We start from the raw sequence: 23,792 nt of genomic DNA on the forward strand, positions 1-23,792 counted from the left end.
GTCCCAGGCCATCTTCTCACTCTGTCTACAACTAATGTCTATTATTCCCACTCTAGCAAAGTCACTGAGTCTGAAACTGGGTATGCAAGAGAGCCCATGACCTCTTTCTGCTGTGGTCCTTAGCTTCTGTTCCATCCACCATGTTTTGAGTCCCTTATCAGATCTGAAGTCCACATTCCCATGAGCAAGTCCCCACACAGCGTAGAGCAGCTTCTTGGGCCAGACCATCACATGGGCCACTGTCCCAATATCTATGACTGCCTTGGGGTTGGGACCCATCTCTGCCACTTTTAACTGTGGTCACTTATCGGAGCCATGAGGTATGCAGGAAGCATAGTGACCTCTTCACAAAGGGCATGTGGGCCATGGTGTCCTTTGTAGGGTTCCCAGCCACTACTTTTAATCATTAAATGTTCCAGGGTCCTCGCCTTGATGCTGCCTGGCAGGTCTTGCTAGACTTTATCAAAGAAAAAGCCTGGGGGGGGGGGGGGAATATATGCATTTTCCAAGGCGATTTCCCTAATGTCCTTGTAGAAATTCCCATTTATATTCAAAATGGCCTAACCACAGGATTCTTGATCCGTGGCCTTTTTTTGCTCCATCAGTGAGTTTTAATGCTATATATTCAACCACTTCTCACTGGGTTTACCTCCTGGCAAACAGAAACAGAAAAAAGAGATAACCCGCTATTGTGGGAGACACAGTTTATCAAAGTAAACAAATGACTCTTTGTTTAAAAAAAAAAAAATACCCAACCAGGCTGGGCTTGAGGTGGCTCACACGGGTAATCCTAGCATTCTGGCAGGCTGAGGCAGGAGGATTGCTTGAGTTCAGGAGTTCGAGACTAGCCTGAGCAAGAGCAAGACCCCGTCTCTACAAAATAAAAAAGTAAAAAGTAACCCAACCAGCAGCCAGAACTTTCCTGAACAGAGTCCTTCCCCAGAAGGGTAAGGAAGGTGATTGGGGTTTCGGGGAGCCCTCAATCCCCTTAAGGACACTATGTCAAGTGTGGTCGTGCGAGTCACAGCTTCCAAACATGGGCTCAGGCGGGCACGCTGAGCTTCCATCTTCTCCACACAGCAGCTTTTCTTTCAGGGTTCTTTTTAATTTTTCTAATTAATTTTGAGAGCTCTTTGAGACATTTTTCCATTTTGTTCACAGTTTGAGTCCTGCTCTGAGGTGTTCTCAATAAATGTCGTGGTGTCTTTAGCGGAATTCTTTCAGCCAGACAGATCCTTCAAAAGAGACTCACATTGCTGTTTAATTTAGATGCCCGATCTGATTGTCAGTCTCAATCTAGCCATGGCTTTGATTATCGACGGTGACCCATAAATCATAAGCACTCGCAACGCATTCGCGGGGGATGGGGGAGGGGGACCCCAGGTTCAATGTTCCAGAATGAGGGGGCTCTGAGATGATGTGATTTCTTCCTGTGATTTACCAGGGTAGCTTTTCTTCTGAAACGGTTGGCTTATTTCGTGCCAAAGACGGGTCTGTTCCCGACTCTCAACTCATGTGTGCCTGGGTGTTTGTGTGTGTGTGTGTGTGTGTGTGTGTGTGTGTGTGTGTGTGTACCATCATGCGTCATTTAATGACAAAAAAAAAATCATTCTGAGAAATGCATCCTTGGGCGATGTCGTGCTGGGAACATCACAGAGTGTATTTATGCAAACCAAGATGGTGTGGCCTGCTACCCACCTAGCCTGTATGGAATAGCCCATTGCTCTTAGGCTGCAAACCTGTAGCATGGGGCTGTACTGAATACAGCAGGCAACTGTAACACAGTGAGAAGTATTTGCGCATCTAAACATAGAAAAGGTACAGTAAAAATACAGCATCAAAAGATAAAGAATTGTGCCTATATAGGGCATCTATCATGAATGGAGCTTGCAGGACTGGAAGTTGCTCTGGCTGAGTCAGTGAGTGAGTTGTGAGTAAATGTGAAGGCCTAGAACATTGCTATATGCACGTGTAGACTTTATAAACACTGTATACTTAGGCTGCACTAAATTGATTTTTTAAAATTTTTTTCTTTAACAATGAATGAACCTCAGCTTGTGGTAAACTTTTTAACTTCATAAACGTTTTGATACTTTTTTAACTTTTGAGTCTTTTGTAATAAATTTAGCAAATACATTGTATGGCTGTATAAAAGATTTTCTTTATGCCTGCCTTCTATAAGCTTTTTTCAATTTTTAAAATTTTTTAATTTTTATGTTTTAAACTTTTTTGTTAGAGGTTAAGATGCAGACACACTAGCGTAGGCCTACACGGGGTCAGGACCATCAATGTCACTGTCTTCCACCACCACATCTTGTCCCACTGGAAGGTCTTCGGGGACAACACACATGGAGCTGTCATCTCCTCTGATAACAGTGCCTTATTCTGGAATATGTCCTGAAGGACCTGCCTGAGGCTGTTTTACAGTTAACTTTTTCTGTAAGTAGAAATACACTCTAAAATAATGATAAAAAGTACAGTAAATACATAAGCCAGTAACATAGTCATTTATTATCATCATCAAGTATTATGTACTGGATATAATTGTATGTGCTATGCTTTTTTTTAGAGACAGGGTCTTGCTCTGTCACTCAGGCTGGAATGCAGTGGCATGATCATAGCTCATTGTAGCCTCACAGTCCTGGGCTCAAGCAATCCTCCCGCCTCAGCCTCCTGAGTAGCTGGGACTACAGGCCTGCGCCATCATGCTTGACTATCTTTTTCAGAGATGAGTCTCGCTGTGTTGCCCAGGCTGACCTTAAACTCCTAGCCTTAAGTGATCCTCCTGCCTTGGCCTCCAAAAGTGCTGGGATTATAGGCCTGTGCCATACTTTTATATGACTGGCAGAAGAGTAGATTTGTTTATACCAGCGACACCGCAGATGTGAGTGATGCACTATGCTATGACAGCTATGATGTCACTAGGTGACAGGATTTTCAGCTTCATTATAATCTTACAGGATCATCATCGTATATGCAGTCTGGTCTATCACTGACTGAAATGTTGTTGGGCAGCGTGGGACTGCATTTAAGGAAAGCGACACATTAAAAATTTGGTAGAGTGTAGATTTTTGTGGCAGTTGTATTTATATATATATATATTTTTTTTTTCCTCTTTTAATTGCTGAGATCTCCTCATGCAACATCTGTAGTCTCCATTCATAAAGTTCCTATTTGGATTTCCTCAAATTTGCTTTAGTCAGTTCTAGCGTAAAGCTGCGTCTCGCGCGCGTTTGTGCATCAGGTGGATATTTGTACCATAACATGAGGAACTCGAAGGCAACTCAGCTGTTTCCCCAAATGTGTGACTTGGAAAGATCCAGCCTTCCGCAGTGTGAAAAACACAGATGTCCTTCTCCACTTCAGAGAATGCCTATCAGTCAGTTGCCACCTGTTCAGAATAGGAACCGCCAAATGCAGAGTGACAGCTTGTCACCAACTTCTCAAACCCAAGGGCACTAATTAACTTATGCCCCCTTGTGCAACCTCATTTGCAACCAGCACAAAGATGCTTCCTCCTCTGGCAAGGTGGCACTCAAGGGAATGCCCCTTGGATTGGTAAGCTTGCGGCTCTAGTTGTCTTTGTTGGCTGTGACCCAAAAGTGGAGGCAGTGGACAGGAGGGACAGAGAAGGTGCCTCTCAGTTTCTCCTGCAGCCCATCCATGTCTCTTTAGCTGTGTGGTATTTGCAGGATCAATATTCTTGCTACCTGGGATGCTAAATGAGGTCCTTATTTGGATAAGCCTGTTCTGTAGTTTTCCCCATGACTTTAGCCCCATTGAAGTCTCATAAATGTATAGTTCATAAATTTTGTTGGGGAGTAATATTCCCGGGGGTGGGAGTGGCATCTGCTTCTTGGAGGCACTTGCGTCTCTACCTTATGGGGGAATCTTCCAGCACCATGCATATCCCTCCCCTGTGTCAGAACTGAACCACTCATTTCCCCAGGAATTGGAAATGTGGGAGACTGACTGCTCTCAACAGGGTCCCTAGGAGTTGCCCCAGGTTAAACCCCTTTCCCAAGGCAGCCTGCATCCCAGTCCTAGAAGCTCCCCTTTCAATGAAGTCTTGGTTTCATCTGCATCACAATTCAACAACTTCTACCCAGTTCTGCCGCCTTTACCCCACCATAGGCAGTGCTGGTCTCAAACACACTATTCGGGAATCTTCACGCTTGACAAGATCCTTGAAGAGTCTCTCTACCTGAGACCCATCCCCATTAATGACTTCAGTGTCCTGCTCCAGTGGCTACTGTAGCCACTGGATGTTTCCAAACATCTCTGAGATCTAAGGGACATGGTCTGGTGCACTTGGCCCCCAATTAGCCAAGTAATTACTTAACCTTGAGTTAACATGTGTGTCCACAATGATTGCCAAATTCCATGAAAATGCTTGCCCTTTAAAAAGATGGTGTAGTTCTTCTTCTTCCATGAAAGAATCCCTTCTTGAGCTCTTCAGGAGTTGCAGTTCTAGGTATCTTGGAATATTATTATTTTTAACATTTTTTATTGATGCATGAAAACATATAGTAAAGAGCACAGGTCTAGAGTGTGCAGCGTATAGGTTAATTTTTACATATATACTTACGTACATATGTGACTAAATCTATATCAAGATGTTGAACATGACCAGCGTTCTAGATAGTTCCCTTGTGTGCCCCCCATCAGTGTTTCCCTTCCAAAGGCCAACACTGTTCCAACCTCTAGCCATATGAATTATTAACAATTTGAAGATGGTTATTTTGCACGGTTTGAGTTTCTACCTTTCATTTATGGTCTTCCAAATTTAGTGAGTGTTGGTAGAGAAGTCACCATTTCTGTTATGCTTTTACAGGGCGATAAAACCATTTAGGAGGTGGCATGCACAAGAAAGAAACTCCCAACTCAATATTTAAACAAAGCACCTAAAAGTATAAGCAATGGCATTGTTAATATAACCGCATAGGCATTTGTAGCTTACAGAGAAATGGTTGCAGAATGCTACACAACCAAGATGTCAGATTATTTATAACTTAGCAGGATGGTTAGAGTGGGGTTGGAAGAGTCATTAGGCTGGGGTTTTTGAAGTTAAATTGGGGTAAGCAATTGAAGCTCTGGATCTATTCCCCTTTTGTTTTCTAAGGGAGTCACACATTTTACAAGGTATCACCTTGTAATACTTATAATCCTTCCTTCTCTCCCCAGCGCTATTGAAGGTCCCTGCCTTTTTCTAACCATATCCTTTGGGTGCTTCAACCTTCTGTCCCATTCCTTTTGATGAGTGCCATAGAAATTCAAATAGCATTTCTTAAGACCAACAACTGAGTCTTTCTTTCTGCAGGGGAAAGGGAAAATAAAGGGATCGAGTAGTAAATGTGGTTGCAGCAACTTTGTCAGGGGGTCTCTGTGTGGCTCAGGACTGGGTAAAGCTGGAAGGAGATTTATATTTTGCTAGTCCATGTGCTGGTCAGTTGGACACGGTGGCGGAGCCTGCAGTCTTTCTCTGTGAGTAGGTCACATTCTGGCCAGGGTGACAGAGTCTGTGTGCTTTACATAGGAGAGTCAAACGAGGTCTAGGGCCAAAGGCACAGGACAGGCATTGGGAGACAACCCAGAGACAAGTAACAGCAAGAAGACGTTCCCACCCCCAGCCTGGAGGAACAAAAGGGAGGAGATGATGGGACAGAGACCAGAAACCATGGCTGCCTGCTGGGAGATAGAACCACGAGAGGGCTGTCTGCTGGGAGATGGAGTTATAGAGGAGAAGCATCAACTTCCAGTAGGGCCACTCAGAGCAGACAGAACAGGAGAAGGGCAGGGGGAGAAATATGTGGCTTCTCCCTGACTCCCAGCCTCCACACTCCTGTCCCTGCCTCCCATGGCAATCCCAAGCAGAAGCCCCTTGGCAAGGGAGCTCTTGAGACATGTTTGCACAAAGCATCCTCCCCTGGAATTTGGAGCAGAACGGAGGATGGGAGGGATTGGCTCTCAGAGCAGAGAGGCCAGCGAATGACACACCAACCTTCTTTCCTATCCCCCATTAATGGATGAAGAGAAAACCTTCCTACCCCTTGGGTGTAGAGCTAATTTTTTAAAAAGATGCATTTTGAAGAAAAGCAAAAGGCCAAGCATTTGGCGTGTCTTTGTTTTCAGGATCTAGGGGCTTCCAACCGGAGGCTGTGCTAAGGGGCCTCTGTCACTTGCTCCCTGGGAGTTTATGGACGCGGTGCCTCCCTTTAGGATTTACAGGCTACTTTGGTTCCATAAATCAGCGATGTGCGCTCCCTGTGTGAGAGTCTGCAAATTCTAAACTAATATGTCGCTCTCTTTCTGTCTAGCATCATATTTATGTTAAGGCTCCATAAATCGTGCCCCACATTTCTGCGGCACAACCGTGATGAAAAGTGATGTAACCAACAATAGGGAAAGAATGGACATTAAAATGCAAGAAAACAAGATGAAATAAAAATGCATGCGACCTGCCATTTATAGCTGCTTATTTCAGACGTGTGCCTTGACAAGGCGAAGGAAATCAAGTGTTCGGTCTGCACTTACTTAGCTGCCAGCTGCTAAGCCATCGGTCCATTTTTGCCGTGTCAAATGGGTCGCTTTTCAAGGTCCTGAGATTCGTTTCTGGGTCAGAGGTGGCGGTGGTAAGCTTGTGAGCCTTAACATTTTTTCAGAGGCAATATTTCCCAAGTGATCCTAGGGACTAGTGCGTCAAGTTGGGATTCTAAGGGCAAAACTGCCATTTTCAAAGACCACATTTCCAACCTGCAGGCAAAAACAGAAGCGAGACCCAAGGAAACACTTCTCAGGTTTGAGCCGGGAATGTTGCTGTTTCCTGGCTAGCTTAGCAGACCAGAGCAAGGTAGATTTCAGCCGTCCCACGCTAGTGGAAACATTTTTGCCAGGCAGATTTTAGTGTATTTTATGGCCCACACCTAGAAGGCTTGACTATGCTACCAGAGCTAAAGAACAAGCCCACTAAGTGGTTCATTCGGCTGGCGGAGGGCAGTGATTTAAAAGCGAACCCACTTTGGATACAGACCGTCTTCTTTTTCTTTAGGGGTATTCGCTTTTCAAGTTTGTTTATTCAATTTGAAAACTGACTAAAACATGGGGCTATGCATTATAGACCAAGGAATAAAAGGTAATATTTTAACTTGCTAAAGGAATTCTGCCAGCCAGTCATAAGTATCAATCCATCACAATTATTAGAAACAATGTAGTCGGCAGTAGTAAAGAGATTCAGCCACTGTGCAGACATGCACTAAATGAATTCCCCCTTAGAAGGACTGTTTCCTCCCCTGCCCTGGAAAATGCAGAAACTGTTTACACAAAAGAGAAACCAGGAGAGGTGGAATTCAACACCAAACACTTTTTTTTTTTTTCTGATTTCAATCATTCCTATAAGTCTCTAAAGCTCATATCCATACACCAGCTTCCCTCTTGAAAATATAGTTTGTCCCTGGATTTGGGGGTTTCATATACACAGGAAGAAAGATTATAACACTAATGATCCTGACTGTGCTTCAGCAAAACAAGGCCATTGGGAAGAGAGAATCGAGGGCTGGGTAGGAGAGAGAAATGGATTCAGCCTAGAAAACAGACCACGCCTGAGTGTTGACGCACAAACGGACGCCCACTCTCGTTCCTGTTCGCTGTCCTTTCTTTTCCAGCCCTATCTTCATTAGCAGAGAGAACGCTGGAGGCCACCCCTCTCTTTCCTGTAGCCATTTGCTTTACGTAAACCAGCTAGCAAACCGCTCCATCCGTATTGATGTAGACATTACCACAAATCGCCACTTAGGGACCTGAACGAATTGACTAACTGGTTTCAGATCCAATACACATAACTTGATCAGACACCAAGTTTAAGTACACTTGCAGGCGTGCCAACTGCACCTACCGGGAAGCCACTCTTCGGCTGCCAGCTTCAAGAGGCCCTTAGGGATCGCCGAGAGGAAGGCGTGCAGACCGAGGCAAGGCAGCCGGGCTTCATGTTTCGCAGAGAAAAACAGCACGAGGGAGAAAGAAAGGAGGATTCTGGGCAGGAAGGAAGGGAACTTCAAAAGCCACGTGGGTATTTCAGGGTGCACTTGACACGACTTTTCCAGATTCGGCTTTTTATCCTCCAGTCTAGCAGCTCTGAGGTCTGAGGACTGAGTGCCAGGTGACAAGGGAGAAATGGGACTGAGATTGGAGAAGTCTCGGCTGGCCGAGGGTCAGCTGTGTGTGCCTGTGCCCATCGGGCTGCCACGCACCCAGAAACAATGGCTTCTGAGGTCATTGTCTTCCCAACAGCCAGGAAATGACCTGGGTAGAACTGAGGAAAGGCCTTGGGAGGAATGAACACGTCGACCCTGCGAGGTCACAGCTGGTCTGCAGTGACACTGGCACCACACACCCCATGAACCCGCTCTTCCCAGGCACGGTGGGCCAGCCCAGCCCCGACTGCGTGGAAGCAGCCTCCATTTCTTACCTAATCCGGCTGTGACTCGGTTTAACACCTCTCACTCACTCCTTTGGGTTATAAATTTTTATTTTCTTCCAGACAACTTGGGGGTGCAAATGCTGTTTTGTTCTGTGACATGAAGCTTTCCTTCAGTATGCTATGGCATAGAACTTCCAAGACTGGATGTGCAAGCAGAGTGATTGGTTGGGCATGTAGCCATGGAAGTTTCTGGAAAAAAAGAATAACAAGAAAAATATGTTCAAATGCACATGCATCTGTGTACATGTATGTGTGTGTATTGGGATGGGGGGCTTTATTGATAAAAGCTAAGCAGGTAGGTTTCTGGCAAGAAGGGATGTATAGTATATTAGAAAGAGACCAGACCAGCTGCAAAACAAAAGGTGACTCAAGAGAGACTGAAAGTTGCAACAGAATAGAGAGGAGGGATTATTCAGGGAGAAAAGCACTTATGGGTGAACTTCAGAAAGGATTGTATTAGAATGGAGAGCCCTTAAAAATTGAAAGAATAATACCAGCTTAAATGTAGACAAAATATTTCTATTATATTATAATATGTATTATATATAATATGTCATTATTCACTTGTTTAATGAGTATTTATTGAGCACTTACTATGTAGTCAAGGCACAGCAAACACTGAGAAACAATGCAGGCATGGTTGGGGACCAAGTAGAATTTACAGTCTCACAACATAGGAATAGATTATTGAAGGTTTAAGGCATCTGGCATTGAAAGCTTAATCCTCACAAACTGAAGTAGTTTAATGTTAAGGGTGACTTTAAAAGTGATATAATAACAATGACAAAATACGGCAAAATATATTGGATTACCCATAGATACCAAAAATTATGCTGCAGAATTTCTACATATGGTATCATTTAATCACCACAACCATTTTATATGGGGGAGGCTTTTAATCCCATTTTGCATTTGTGGCTCAGTGAGGTTAAGGTACAATCCCACATGTTACAGAGGAACACTTGCATTTCACATTTTGATATATCTGACTCCAGACCCTTTTCTGGTTCTACTCTGCCATGCAGTGTCCCTGGTGGCAATGCAGAAGCTGGGCCAGGGACGAGAGGACTGGTGTCAGGGACACCTACAAGAGGAATAACAACAAATGCATTATTATTCTATATGAGTTACAATAAACACAGCCCCCAGAGAGGGGTGTCAGATTCCAGAGACTTGTGGGAGCTGAAAGTCTACAGAATTGGGTGGCGTGTGGAACTGGGACTGGGAAGGAGTCAGGAGTGGCTCGGGTAAGGTTTCCAGCTTGGGCGGGAGGTCCACAGCGTTAGAGGAGGTGGGAAGAGGGTTGGAGGCAGAAGCAGGACACGGCACTGAATTTCATTTTTAAGCATGTCCCACTTAAGGAGATGGTTGGGCGTCCAGATAAGTATAACTGATAGGTAGTCAGATGTATGGTATTTGAGAGAGATTTAAGTTAGATATACAGATCTGGGGGGTCATCAACAAAGGGGCTGAGGAAGCAGGAATCCAGAGCTGAAAGCAAACATTTGCCTTTGCCTGCTTTGTTCAAAAGCACCCAGTAGGCATGGCGCACAGTTAGTATCTCCTGGACCTTCTGGTAGACCAGAGTTTCTCGGCATCAGCAACGTTGACAATTTGGGCCAGATAGTTCATGGTTGTGGGTGACTGTCTTGTGCACAGTAGGATGTTTAGCAGCATCGCTGGCCTTTACCCAGAAGATGCCAGTAGCAACCCCCTCCCATGCCTCCAGCTGTGACAGTCCCAACTGTCTCCAGCACCCTGCCAAATGCAATTTTGCCCCCAGTTGAAAAACAGTGAGTTGGACCAAATAAGTTTCAGTTTAGTCCATATCACTATCTAACAGCACACATATCTATAAGCCACACTTATCACACATCTATAACACACACAGTATGCATGTTCTATATAATTATGCTCCTTTTCCAGTCAGTGTGACTCAGTGATACCCTTGTAATCATTCACACAGTGAAAACTGACTCTAATATGCAGTGGTCAGGATGCTAGCTATTTGTCCATGCTTTAGCACCAATCATGAGTCTATAGTTTGAGATCTTTGGAAGCATGTTCAGGGTCACTTAATTACACAGTTTTATTTTAGTGGCCTGTGTCACACAGCTGGTGTGACCACCAGCTTTCCACGTGTTCTCTTATATTTCTGAGACATGTTTTCAACTGATCTGGAGCCACATGACCAATTGTAGTTAAGGGATTGGAAGAGAAAAAGTGACATTTCCATTCTGGGCTGAAACAGATAAAAGCCAGGAGCCTTTTCCATCTCTCTTCCCCTGATACAGTAACATCAGAGGCCGTCTTCTAGATGACATGGCTTCAAGATGTATCATATCAGGCTTTGGACATCGTGTGTCAAGCCATTGAGGCTTAGTGGTTTATTTGTTATAACAGCAGAGCTTAGGTTTATCCTGACTAAGAGAAATCCATTCGTATAAAAAGTAGGAAGAGTAAGAATATTTTAATGAGGTTTGGTCAAAGGTATATCCACCATAAACATGACAACCACATGTGAAAACTGCACCCAGTAGAGTAACAAGATAAATATTAGCCACAGTAAGAAATCTGACATCATATTAGATATTCATCCAGGGAAATATCAGATCTCTTCTGTAGTTACCCAGTTTCAGTGGTGAGGTGCTGTTTTATTTTATTTTATTAACACAAGAGGAATTGTTAAATGGAACTGTATCCATGAAAGGTGAAATTATATAATATACCAGTTCCATTTTGATTTCAGATCATGTGTACCTTGAAACTAATGGCCATATTGCTTAAACCAAACCAAAATTTTTATTAATGTGAACAATGAGGGAATCTTTTTATGCCATTAGAAAGGTTTACAATAGGAATCGGGCAAAACTTCACAAATGTGTGTTGCAAAAAAATAGGAAAAGCTTCAGTTCTTTGGGAAGATGTCAGTGGAAGTACTGGAGTTAATGTGATGATTCTTGAACTAGATATCTCAGTACACGAAGCAACTGATGTTACTCCTTCATTCTGAGCTGCAACAGAATTCTTGATAAAATTGTCAGCACATCTGCTGATAGCATTTCCATTAAGTTAACTTTAAGGTGTGAGATGTAAAGGTTTTAAGATATTCTTCCACAAGTATTTGAGTAACTGCAGTGAAATTTTGTGGGAATTTGTTATACAACAGAAATTTGTAACAATTATATAAATGGTGCATCTCATGTTTTTCCACTTGATATGATGTTTTTCATATTTATATAGCATGAATGGAGACATTGTTATCATTTTGTGATTTTATTGAAGTGCAGTTCAGAAAAATTTTGACATTGTAGAACATAAGATTTCAGTGACTCTCCCCACTCTTGGAAGAATGCTAATGCTATTGCAATTACTATGAGCTTTATTTTATTTCAGTTGAAAAAAAAAAACCCATTATCTGAAAAAATTGTTACAAGCATTCTGAGTCAGAACTTTGGTCTTTTTTAATAAAGTGATGTTACTGTTTTTTTCCTTGTAATTCTATTCTTAAAAAAAAAAAAATAAGGGGAGATTATTTTGAACCAGAAATTATTTGTGAATATTTTCCCTTATAACTAAATTTAGAAGAAAGAAAAACTTCCAAGATAATGATGCTTAGAGTAAGAAAGTTGTAAAATAAAATTGCTATCGGTGGTATTTGTTGCAATTTGGACGACATGCATCAGGTCACGAGGGTGTTTGATGTTAATTGCTGAATCATTCCAGACCTTTGGGAGGCAAATCTCAGTGCTTCTATGAATTATGCTGGATTCCGTTGGAAAAAAGCCCTAAGTGGGATGATCTAGAGGAGATACCGAATCATTTCTAAGTTGCTCATCTCACTTTGTCATAAAATGATCTTTTTAATGAACTTTCAGTTCTTAAATCATATCTTAATGAGAACTGGCTAGCCAGATGGAATGGAAATAAAGATCAAAGGTAGTTGAGTGTGCATGTAGATTTTCATCAGGAATCCATTAGAACCCCAAACATAAGGGAAGTCCAGAACCGTCTTCTCTCCCTCCCAGATTCAAAGGCTGGGATCAAGAGGCCATTTTCCCTAATTAATATATTTTAGGTATCAGAGAAGGTATTGGTGGTGTTCAAGCGGTAAAATCTTTCTTGGATAATCCAAATGAATTACTCAGAAACTTGAGAAAATGTGGAGTTCTAAATGACTCTTGTCAATAACATGAGTACCATTAAGAGTTTGCTGTAAATATGGAGATACCTTAAAGCAATACAAGTGAATCTACCATTTGATCCAGCAATCCCATTGCTGGGCATCTACCCAAATGATCCAATGACACTCTACAAAAAAGACACCTGCACTCGAATGTTTATAGCAGCACAATTCATAATTGCAAGGCTGTGGAAACAGCCCAAGTGCCCATCCATCCAAGAATGGATTAACAAAATGTGGTATATGTATACCATGGAGTACTATTCAGCTCTAAGAAACAATGGTGATATAGCACATCTTATATTTTCCTGGTTAGAGCTGGAACCCATACTACTAAGTGAAGTATCCCAAGAATGGAAAAACAAGCACCAGATATATTCTCCAGCAAACTGGTATTAACTGAGTAGCACCTAAGTGGACACATAGGTGCTACAGTAATAGGGTATTGGGCAGGTGGGAGGGGGGAGGGGGGCGGGTATGTATATACATAAGGAGTGACATGTGCACCATCTGGGGGATGGTCATGCTGGAAACTCAGACTTGTGGGGGGGGCCATTTATTGAAACTTTAAAATCTGTTCCCCCATAATATGCCGAAATAAAAAAAAAAAAGAGTTTGCTGTATATGGAAGACTATACTAAACATTAGTGTGATTTCACATAATCTTTACAACAGCCATATGAGATAGGAACTATTATTATCTCCATTTTACAGATAAGGAAACTCAGGTTAAGTAAGCTGCCCAGAGTCATTAGCTAGAGGGTGATTAAGCTGGCATTTGATTCTAGAACAAATGCTCTTAATCACCACTCTGTCTTGGCATCCTAACAAGCGGGCATGTAGCGGACACCAGCTTCGATCATGATAGAGTGATGAAAGTAAAAACAAATGGAAAGTCTAGGCTGGCAGACAGCTTTTTCTGGATTTTATACATCCTGTCACATAGCTATATTCTCTGGACATCTCACACTTCCCTAAAATCGCAGCTCCCTAGAATGGTGAAAACTTGATGAGTAGAATCAAAATACCACCCCCTCGCCCACCATATTCTTGCCCCACCCAAGGCAGCCATTGAGACCTGCCTGCTGTATCCTTGTGGTTCCTTAGCATGGGCTCACCTTGCTGCGACCGGGTCACCATTGGCGGTGAGATCCCAGCTACTGTGGCTCTCTTATTCTTGCCAACCGCTCTGGCCTTCCCTTACTCCCCCACCCCATGCGAACCCATGTTTCTCTTATCACCACCGTGGAGGGCTGTCCCTCCTTCCTTTGCTACTCTAATGGCTGCTGCCCTCAATATCACCATGATATCAAGACAACTGTGACCAGACAGCCTGAGGATGGCCCCATGCCTCTAGTTTTCTTGCAGAGTTTGCAGCTCTTATATTAGCTCCCCAAAGAGCAACCTTTTTCTCAAGTTCTCCATCTTGAGGATGCATATCAGTTTAATGCCAAATAATGAGTCACCCCCCCCCCAAATTAGAAGCTTAAAGCAAAAATAATATCGTTGCTCACTCTTCTATAGGTGGACCATTTGGACTGAACCTTCCTATCCATGTCGGTTCTCATCTTCAAGGAGGCTAGGCTGGGCCATTTTTCAGATGGTGCTGGAAGGATTCCCAGCAAGCAGCGAGAGAAGACACACCCCAGTGAATGAGTAATTTCCAAATTTCTGCTTGCATCGCACTTGCTAAAGTCCCATGCGCCAGAGCAAGTCAATAGCTAAACCCAGAGTTAATGGGGAGGGGGCTGCCCAATCTCGTGGGTGCAGAGAGAGGTGACTCATTGGGCCATTGCTATAACAGGCCTTAATAAAATTCCTCTTGGGATGGATTCAGAAGACACGTGGGAGACTGGGCTCTACAGCACCACACCCAAACTGCCCACTCTTAGTTAAGCTCTTCTCTTTGATATTGAAGGCTCCCATGTATATGGCCCCTAAGCAAACTTATCTTTTTATGAACCTCCACTCAGGAATCCTCTGCTCTCACCACTGTCCTATTCAGTCCCGTGCCTTTTCCTCTGGGTCACACCCTTACTGTTTCTAAATAGCAAGCGATTTCAGCATAAGGAGCACAATTCTTCTGCCAGTCTCCAATCTCTAATACCATTTCCCATAATTTCATGTCTGTTATTACTATCAATTTATAAGCCTTATCTTCCCAAGGAGGTTTAGTGCCCTAACCCATCTACACCTAGAATATAAATACTCAGTAACCTGAGTTGAATTGGGTTTACAGTGGAAATAATTTGCGTCTGTGTCTGCCTGTGAATTCCTTGCAAAAGTTGAAGTGGTCTTGTTCTGGGATCGGGGCGAAGTCTGAGACCCTGAAGTGTGCAGAGTGGGCCTTCCCACATTCAAGGATGTATTCTCAGTGACCTTTGCAGATGAAAACCAATTCCATTCCCGAAGAGGAAAAAAAACAGAGAAGTGAGACCCTAGATTTAGCAGGAAACAAGGAAGTTTCTGGGCTACAGTGAAAACTACATCACAGAATAAATCCATGCTGTAAATAAGCACCATCCAGTTATTTGGTGGTTGGAATACACACGCTGGTAGATCTTACGTGGGGGGACTGGCTGGAATTCTGGAATTAAGAGGCATCTCTTGCAAGCAGAGTCCCCCAGTATAAAAACAGAGTGTTGGAGGCTTGTTAGCAGGTGGGATTTAGACCCTCAATTAAGCTTTTGGAGAACCGGATGGCATTCACTGCACACATGTTTATGGCTCAACTCCCAGGTGCCAGGCACTGCGCTGCACACTGGGGACACACAGGTGAACAAGAGGGGGGTGTCCCTGCTCTCATGTTGTCACAGCCTTGCACAGGTGATCACACAGTTAGAGAACTCTGCAATGAGTTCTGGCTCTGGGCACTTTAAGAGCTAGCAAGAAGGGCCTTTCCCAGACTTGGGAGGTTGGAGAAGGCTGGAAGGCTGCCTGGAGGAAGCAGTATCTAAGCAGAGACCTGAGAAAGAGGATAAGAATGAGCCGGGCTAAGGGGTGTATGCTCATGTGTACACACAGGTGCTCACGTGTCACCGTGGGGCAGTACACAGGGACACGCCCGTGGGCATAGGCACAGTTTGTGTGAAAGTACCATGTTTCCCTGAAAATAAGACAGGGTTCTATATTTATTTTTCCTCAAGTAGACACCCTAGGGCTTATTTTCAGGGGATGTGTTATTTTTTTTTTAAGTACAGTACAACAATCTACATTTATTCAAATATAGTTAAGTCGTCGTCTTCTGGAACATCATCATAACTCTCCAAACCCCAAATTCCATCCTGAATTTCCTGCAACTCTATTTCCTTTAGAACCATTGGCCCCAATCTCTCATGTTGAGCAATAGAGCTCTCATGGGGCAGATGAGAAGGGCTGCTCGTCTTCTTTACCGCTCCGCGAGGAAATGCATGGGTTGTGCAGATATGCTGTGTAGCCATGCCCATCACTAGGGCTTATTTTGGGGGTAGGGCTTATATTGTGCAAATGCTTAGAAATCCTGCTAGGGCTTATTTTATGGGCAGGTCTTATTTTCGGGGAAACACTGTAGGAGAGGAGAGAAAGCGTGTGGGTTCAAGACTCAGAGAGACACCGAGTGCGTGGTTGGATCTCTGAATAGGGAAGAGAGAGAGAGAAGCGAGGCCGGAGCCTGGCCACGGCAGGCCTGGTTGGCACATCAAGGGACGGACCCACAACAAAAACCTAAACACAGTCACAAAATGAAAGGGTATGTCCATCAAAAAATATTTTTTCCTTAGAAAAAAAGCTTGTAAATGCCAGAGAGTTGATTTGTTCCTTTTCATGCTCAAGTTTCTCTCCATAGAGGCTTGAAACCTAGATTGTACCTAGCAGTGGAGTGTTCTTCATTTAAAAGTAGCCAGGAGTGGGGGCCACTTGTTCCCTTGTCTATTGAAACAGGGTCCGGACGTTACAGAAGAAACAGGAACAGTTCACTCCATTCCCAAGGTCACCCGTGGGTCCCATCTGCAGTGACCTTGTGCGAGCAATTTGTTGTCTCCTCTTAGTCATTTTTCAACCTTCCATTTGACTTTGCTATGACCTGATGTGTTTTCAGTTCTCCTGTTTTTGTTAATTTCCTAACTGCGTGCAACTAGCCATTAGTTCCTTCTTTGCCCTTTGGAGGACAAAATTGGTGGGATCCTTTTATATTGAAGTCTCTGAGGATACTTCAAACCTTATGAAAATTCCATTTTTTTTTTTTTTCCTTATGGGAAATGCTGTCTGGTTCTAAAGACACGGACGTGACTGTATCTTTCCAGTTATCCAAGTGGAAGGTTTCTTTTCCTTTCTGTCTTTTAACAGTGTGCATTTGTATGAAATGGAACATAAAAATAAAGTGCAAAGCGATGCATGAGATGTTCCTATGCAACTGCAGGGGCATAAATGAAAGACATCATCGGCTTTCCGGAGTGGCCTTTTTCGTTGAAAGTATTTCCCCAGCAGAACAAACAGATGCTAAAACAAGGGAAATTGGGAGTTGATTGTTTTAAAGGAGAGAGAGAACGCTTTTGGAAGTATTGGTCTTTCACTCCTCATGTGCTCCATGAAGCTTTTGGAACATTGTGGCTTTAGGAACCACCCCCTGTGATACCATGCCTCTCATCAAGGCCAGACTTGGCCCCAAGCTGACCATTCCCCTTCACTCACCCAGGCCACCCAGAGCACTGAGCTCATCTCAGTGTCATCTGATATTCCAGTGGCCCATCTGGTCACCAGGCACCCAGCTCCCAGGGACATGGAATTAGGCCATCTCGAGGGAGTGCCCAGGGCAAAAGTCTCCAAACCTTTTCTGCATGACTTTGGGGCTTAATGCATCATGATGGGAGGTTTTTGAGCCCTTTGAATTGTTAAGAGAGGAGACCTGGCCAGAACTTTAGACTTTTCTGGAGTGGGGAGGAGAACAAAGCCAGCTAAGCCCCAGGAGGAGGTGTTCTCTGGACCATTCCATGAAGGGGAGGACACTCGTTTGGAAAGTTTTGCTTTTGCGTTTTGCTTTTGCATTTTCTTCGGGACATCAGTTACAAAGGTTCTCTGGCCACCCAGGACTCTGGGCCCCAGTATGTGTCCCAGGATGGCTGCACCTTTCTTACCTGCAGCCCCTGGGTTCTGACAACAGAAAAGCAGCCCTTTCCCTGGGACCCCCTGCCAACTTGACATTCTTGCAATCAAGTCCCTGCACTGTCTAGTGGGGGATTTCAGACTGTTTTCTTATTACTAAATGGAGAGGTATTAACAACACAATGCAGAAATTAAAAAAAAAAAATAAAGGCAGAGGGTGGGGAGTTGGGGTGGGGGGAGAAGAAAAGAAAAGACAGCCGCCTGCTCTTTTCTTCTTGGTATTATTATTTGTGACAAAGCCCTCGGTCCATTTTTCTTCATAATTTGCAGGACTCCTAATGGGAACAGCACCTCCCAATTACCATGGCTGCCAAAGGCTAATTTGGTTACCCTCCGGATCCACAATAGCGAAACTGTGTCGAGCCTTTGTCGATATTTGCATACTATACATACCAGGAATGTAAAACAGCTGCCTGGCCCCTCTCCCACTATCATGGCAATTATGGGTCATTAGCTTCCCCCCCCACCCCACCCCTTCTCTCTTTTCTTGTTCTCCTCTTCCAGGGTCTGGTAGGCAGTGGTAGGCAGCTGACGGATTTGCAGAGACAAGAAATGAGACCGCAGAGCCGCGCGGCCTATTTGTTCAGAGTCGCAGGCTGACGATCTGCCACTTGAATTGCGGGTACACAGCCCCGCGCTTTTATTTCTTGATTACCTCCTCCTCCTCCTCCTCGTCATCTTTTCTTCCAGCCCCTCCCGTTCCCTGTCCTGATTCCCCCCACCCCACCCACCCCTCTTGTGGAAGCCTTTCTTGGAGGGTCCGTGCAGGCCCTGCACACGTGTCTGTATGTCCGTGTTTGTCCTGGCAGCCAGGAGGGACCTCTGGGCCAGGCGTGTGGCAGCACTTGGCACTGGGGACCTTGCATCCTCTTCTCCGGGGACAGCGTCCCAGGGGTCAGGCCTCAGATGCACGTGGCCAGCCCCAGTCTCCATGCTGATCCACGTTCGAAGCAGGGGATGCTTTGCTTGTCAGTTTCCTCATTGCATCTTAACCCCATGGAGGTGGGAGAGGCGGCAGGGGAAAGAAGAACTGAGAATAAGAAGGGGCTTGACGATGAAGCGCTCTCTCCTCTGCAGCCATGTGTTGTGTCTTGCGGTAGTTAATGGGAAGTTATGGTTTTGAATATAATTTTTTCCCTTCAAGCTGCTAATTTTATTGACAATATGGATAGATTGAAAGACCCAAAGCTTTTGTGTTGTTTTGTTAAAGCAAATAAGTGAGGCACAAATGTAAATTACATCTCCAGGTTCACATTAGAGGTTTGCAAATAATACTGAGCTAATGGTTATTGCAAAGGAAAATAGCACTGGGATCAATATTCTATACAGTGGAAGGCGATACCTCTCTCTCTTTTAATCACCTCATTGCAGAAATGGCATTGAAATTTGAAATCTCATTTTCTCCATTTGTACAAATTGAACATAAATCACCATGAGTGAAGGGAGGTAGCAGGCAACTTCGCTCTTTGCGGGATTGCATTACTAATTAGCATTGGGCTAAAACCCTGCACAGTCTGGAGAGGCTTCTCCGAGACCTCTGGCCACATGCAAGATGCTTTGGAAAGCCTGGCTGTGCAGGGGAGGGGCTGGGCCCCCCTGGTGGGGAGGGGGTGAGGCCGGGGTCAGCCTTGCAAAGGGAGAGAGACAAAGAGCAGGCAGCATCTCAGACCCTTAGACACGATGTCATTTTCTGGGCTGAGACGGCAGCCCTCTGCCAATCCCGTTAGACATCAGTGGGTCCTGAATGTGCAGGGCATCACTGGTCCCAATAAGGAGTAAGGGAGATGCACGCTTCCAAGATTGGCCTTTTGTCTGTGGCTGCAGGTGGAAGCCAAGGGTACCAGCAGATGAAAAGCCTGGCTTACCATGCTATGTCACCTCCCAGTGCCACCTCCTGACTCCCAGCACCAATGTGCACCTCCTTTCCCCTCCTTCCTTTCTCCACCTGTATACACTTGCACCGAGTGGCTCTCACGGGTCTGAGCTGCGTGATAGATGTTATTTACAAAGGATGGTCGGAGACGTCAAAGGGACTCCTGTACTGTACGGACCCACTTCAGCTCCATTTTCCCAAGTTGCTCAAATGTTACTTACCACGTGTTCGATCGATTGGCTGTGGGATCATCACAGTTACAGGGATGAAGACCTTTTTCACCCTCCCGGGGCTGAAACATCCCATTGCCCTGCACTTCTGGGCTGGCCGGATGTGAGGGGAGTATGTCTTATTTTAAACAAAAGGTGGGTGAGAAAGGGGGTGTCTGAAACTTGGTAGTGGGGAGAGGAGAGGGCGGGGGAGGGGGTGAAGCATCAACTCTGAGGACGGAGCATCTGGATTTGGGACTTTGTTCTTAAAGATGTGGGAAGACGTAGCGTCGGGAAGCATTGGACAGACAGAGCATTTGACTTCTCTTTGCAGCAGGCCTCTTGCCCTCTCGCTTGGAGTAAATAACATTCTGCTGGGTGATTAATGGAGGATGTTTAGTTCATTAAACTTGATACCCCGAGGGCAGGATGAAATGGTAAAATATTTATATATTTATATGTAACGCTGCTCCCGTAAGGGCCAGAGTGTGCAAATAAGGCAAAAATGGGACAAGATAGTGTCCATCGAGGTGGGACCGCAGCACTGACTGTTGAACCAGCATCCCCTGCTATAACTTATGCATCACCCTGGGACCGGAGAAAGACACCTTTTCATTCCCAGCCAGGGAGGCCACCTAGAAGGCCACGGTGTGTCCTGCGACATCAAATAGGATGGGCGGGCAGTCGCGAAGCCGGCCACAGCACTTCAGACGTTCAAGGCAGGCTCTGTCCTCTGCTGCCTCTGCCTCGTCATCCCCATGCCAAGTGGGGAGAAAGGCAGAGACTTACCAACACCTGGAACTTTCCATCCTCTCCCTTGTCCTCAGCAGTGGCAGGAGGGGTTAAAAACAGGGGAGACTAGAGGGAAAAACGGGAAACAAGGTTCATTACCTCGGGTTCCAGCGTCCATTTCAATAGATGAAAGCAAAGAAAATAAAGCAAAAACCCATCCAAACAGTAAGCAGGTGGTGGCCGCTAATAGAGAAGAAATAAAAACCTTTTAGAAATCAGAGCCGACTACAAAACACACTGCTAAAGTGGAATGAAGGTTCTGAGCGATCCGTTCAAAGAAAAGGGTGTTTGAAATAAACCCTTAAAAACATTTCAAATACTGAAGGAAAAAAAAAATCGCTGCTTTAGATATTTGAAGCCGGGATGACTTAATCTGGAGAGAGGACTTTTTGGATCCGACTAAAAAAAAAAGAGAGAGTGATTGGATGGAGGAGTCCTTGAAGGTAGACTCAGACAACAGAACCTGGACGAGGAGCACGTGGATCTGGTGACTGCCAATCACAGCTCCATCGCAGGCTCCTGGGTTGACCCGAGGCTTTTAACCTCCCCGCGCCTCCCGTTTGTCCGGCTATAAACTGGGGTTACTAATAGGCGTGTCCTCTCACCCCCCATGTCCCCGAGGAGGTGTAATAGCCTAATGGGGCCAATCCTATCGCTGGAGAAAGTGTCACTGCCATTTTGTGACTTCTGCTTTTAGAGTTCAACCAGGTGTCCCCCCAAGAGGCCCGTCATTGGAGGGCCCTCTCATCTTTGGTGTCAACATTCATTCATTTCGCATTACTGTGCCTGCTGTGTAGCAGGTATGGTGGCACGTGATGACCAAAGAAGTCGAAACACATAGTCCCGGCCGGGCAAGGTGGCTCACGCCTGTAATCCTAGCACTCTGGGAGGCTGGGGTGGGCAGATTGCTCAAGGTCAGGAGTTCGAGACCAGCCTGAGCAAGAGCGAGACCCCCGTCTCTACTATAAATAGAAAGAAATTAATTGGCCAACTAATATATATAGAAAAAAATTAGCCGTGCATGGTGGTGCATGCCTGTAGTCCCAGCTACCTGGGAGGCTGAGGCAGGAGGATTGCTTGAGCTCAGCAGTTTGAGGTTGCTGTGAGCTAGGCTGACGCCACGGCACTCACTCTAGCCTGGGCAACAAAGCGAGACTCTGTCTCAAAAAAAAACAAAAAACAAACAAAAAAAAACCACACAGTCCCCTCCCTTGGGTTGATCACAGGCTGAAGGAGGCAGGCACGTCAACAGGTGGTCGATCATACAGCAGTGTGAGGGAACAAGCCCCGGATGTCTCGGGAGTGCAACCCAGAGGGGCTTCCAGCAGGAGGTGATGACTAAGCTGGTTTCTGGCAGCAGAGCAGAAGTGGCTGGTGTCAAGGCTGGAAAAGGCCTCTCAGGCCAAGGGAGCAGCATGTGCAAAGAGGGAGCAGGGTGAGTTTGGAGACTCTTATGGTAGGGATTTGGGGCAGTGGAGAGTGAGCAGTGTGGAGCGAAAGCAGGCAGTACAAGAGCTGGCATTTAAGTCAACAATCACATTCAGCTGTGGGATCCGCAGGTCGGCAACTAATACATCCAGGACTCCTCAGTGATCAGCAACCCCGGATTCAGTTACTTTTCTGAACCACTATCTCAACAAGTGTCTTCCCTCTTCAAATTCCTCTCAGTAGGCAGAAAGGGGGGGCAGAGAGGCAGAGGCACCCGGCGGGCACCAGCACAGCCTTTTACAACATAGGGGTGAGTCTGGGTTTTTTGTGGGGTGTGGTCTATAATCATAACCATGCTGGAGTTTGCATTCATTTGCATCGACACCTTCAGATATTTGCACCTCACTTATCTGTTTACAGAGAGGCTGGGAATTCTAATGGGTGGGCGCACAGAAAAATGCTTAGAAGGAAAAAGGATAAGAAAATTAGAGATTTGTTGCAGTGACAATAAAACCCCAAATTTCTAATACACAGGGTCTCAACACTTCCCAGTTTGCCCAAGGGTGTCCTGGTGTATGCCTATTGCCTCAGCATCTCGTCCAGTTTAGCATTTGTCTTGGATTTTACTTTTATTACTGTCTTGAACAAAGTATCCTTATTCATTGTTCCATTACAATACATATGCCAGGAGGGGCAGGGGGACCTACATTTTGTTCCCCTGCTCCCCCAGCAAGGTCTTATGTAGCTGTGCGGGAGATGCAAGTTGAGTGAGCAGAGCTCTCGTCTGAACTTGTGGTCTATGTGTAAGACCACCAGGGATGACCCCACACTCTTTGCCACTCCGTTGGCACAACGTGTGCCACTCAGACACAAGGTAGCTGACAGCCATTCTGGAGGGGCAGCAACAGTGCACTCGTTAGTGGTGCAAAGTGTGCTCAGGTGTGAACGTGTAGGGTTGGCCAACGCCTCCAGGTGAGAAGTGGCTGCAGCTGCTGTCCCTGCTGTTTACCTGTGCCCTGGCCAGTGCTGGGGCCCGTGGGGTGCAGCATGCCACCATGATACCGGGTGGCAGGGTCCCTGGGAACTTTAGAAGCCACAGGGTACGGGTGAAATATTAGCATTTGTAGGACATAGAGGCTGAGCAACCCTGCCGTAGAAGTTAGAACGTAGAGTAGTCCGATTGCTTTTGCTACACCAGTTTTGTTACTATCTAATTTAAATCCACAGTTATTTATTGTTCAGTAACATTTTTATTTCAAAGTCAACCCTTTTGGCAGCAGTGAGCCCCTAAAACCAAAAGTGCATGTTAAATGAAAAATTAATTGCTGAATTCCCTTTTCCTATGAAAGTCAGTGGAAGTGTCACTTGCACAAAATATTTATCATCAGTCACCGTCACTGTGGCAAATGACCACATAACAAACAGAAGACTAAATTTCCTAACAAAACATCAGCGTTTAGGTTTTAAAATCAGCAGTTCTGTTAAGACTAATGTAGGTAATGAATTCACATATGGATCTGAAAGTGGGTTTACCGATTCCTCTGCAAACACGATTTTTTCATTTGTATCAAATGACTGTTTCTTTTCTAAATTTCACTCCTTTTTTAATTCCAAGTTTTTTATGCAAACACCTGAAGTGTTTGCAGTTAATGTGATTGCACTTGAGGAGAAGAAAGCCTGCAGATAGTTCAA

This window comes from Microcebus murinus, chromosome 20 (genome assembly GCF_040939455.1).
Source record: "Microcebus murinus isolate Inina chromosome 20, M.murinus_Inina_mat1.0, whole genome shotgun sequence".
Classification (NCBI taxonomy): Eukaryota; Metazoa; Chordata; class Mammalia; order Primates; family Cheirogaleidae; genus Microcebus; species Microcebus murinus.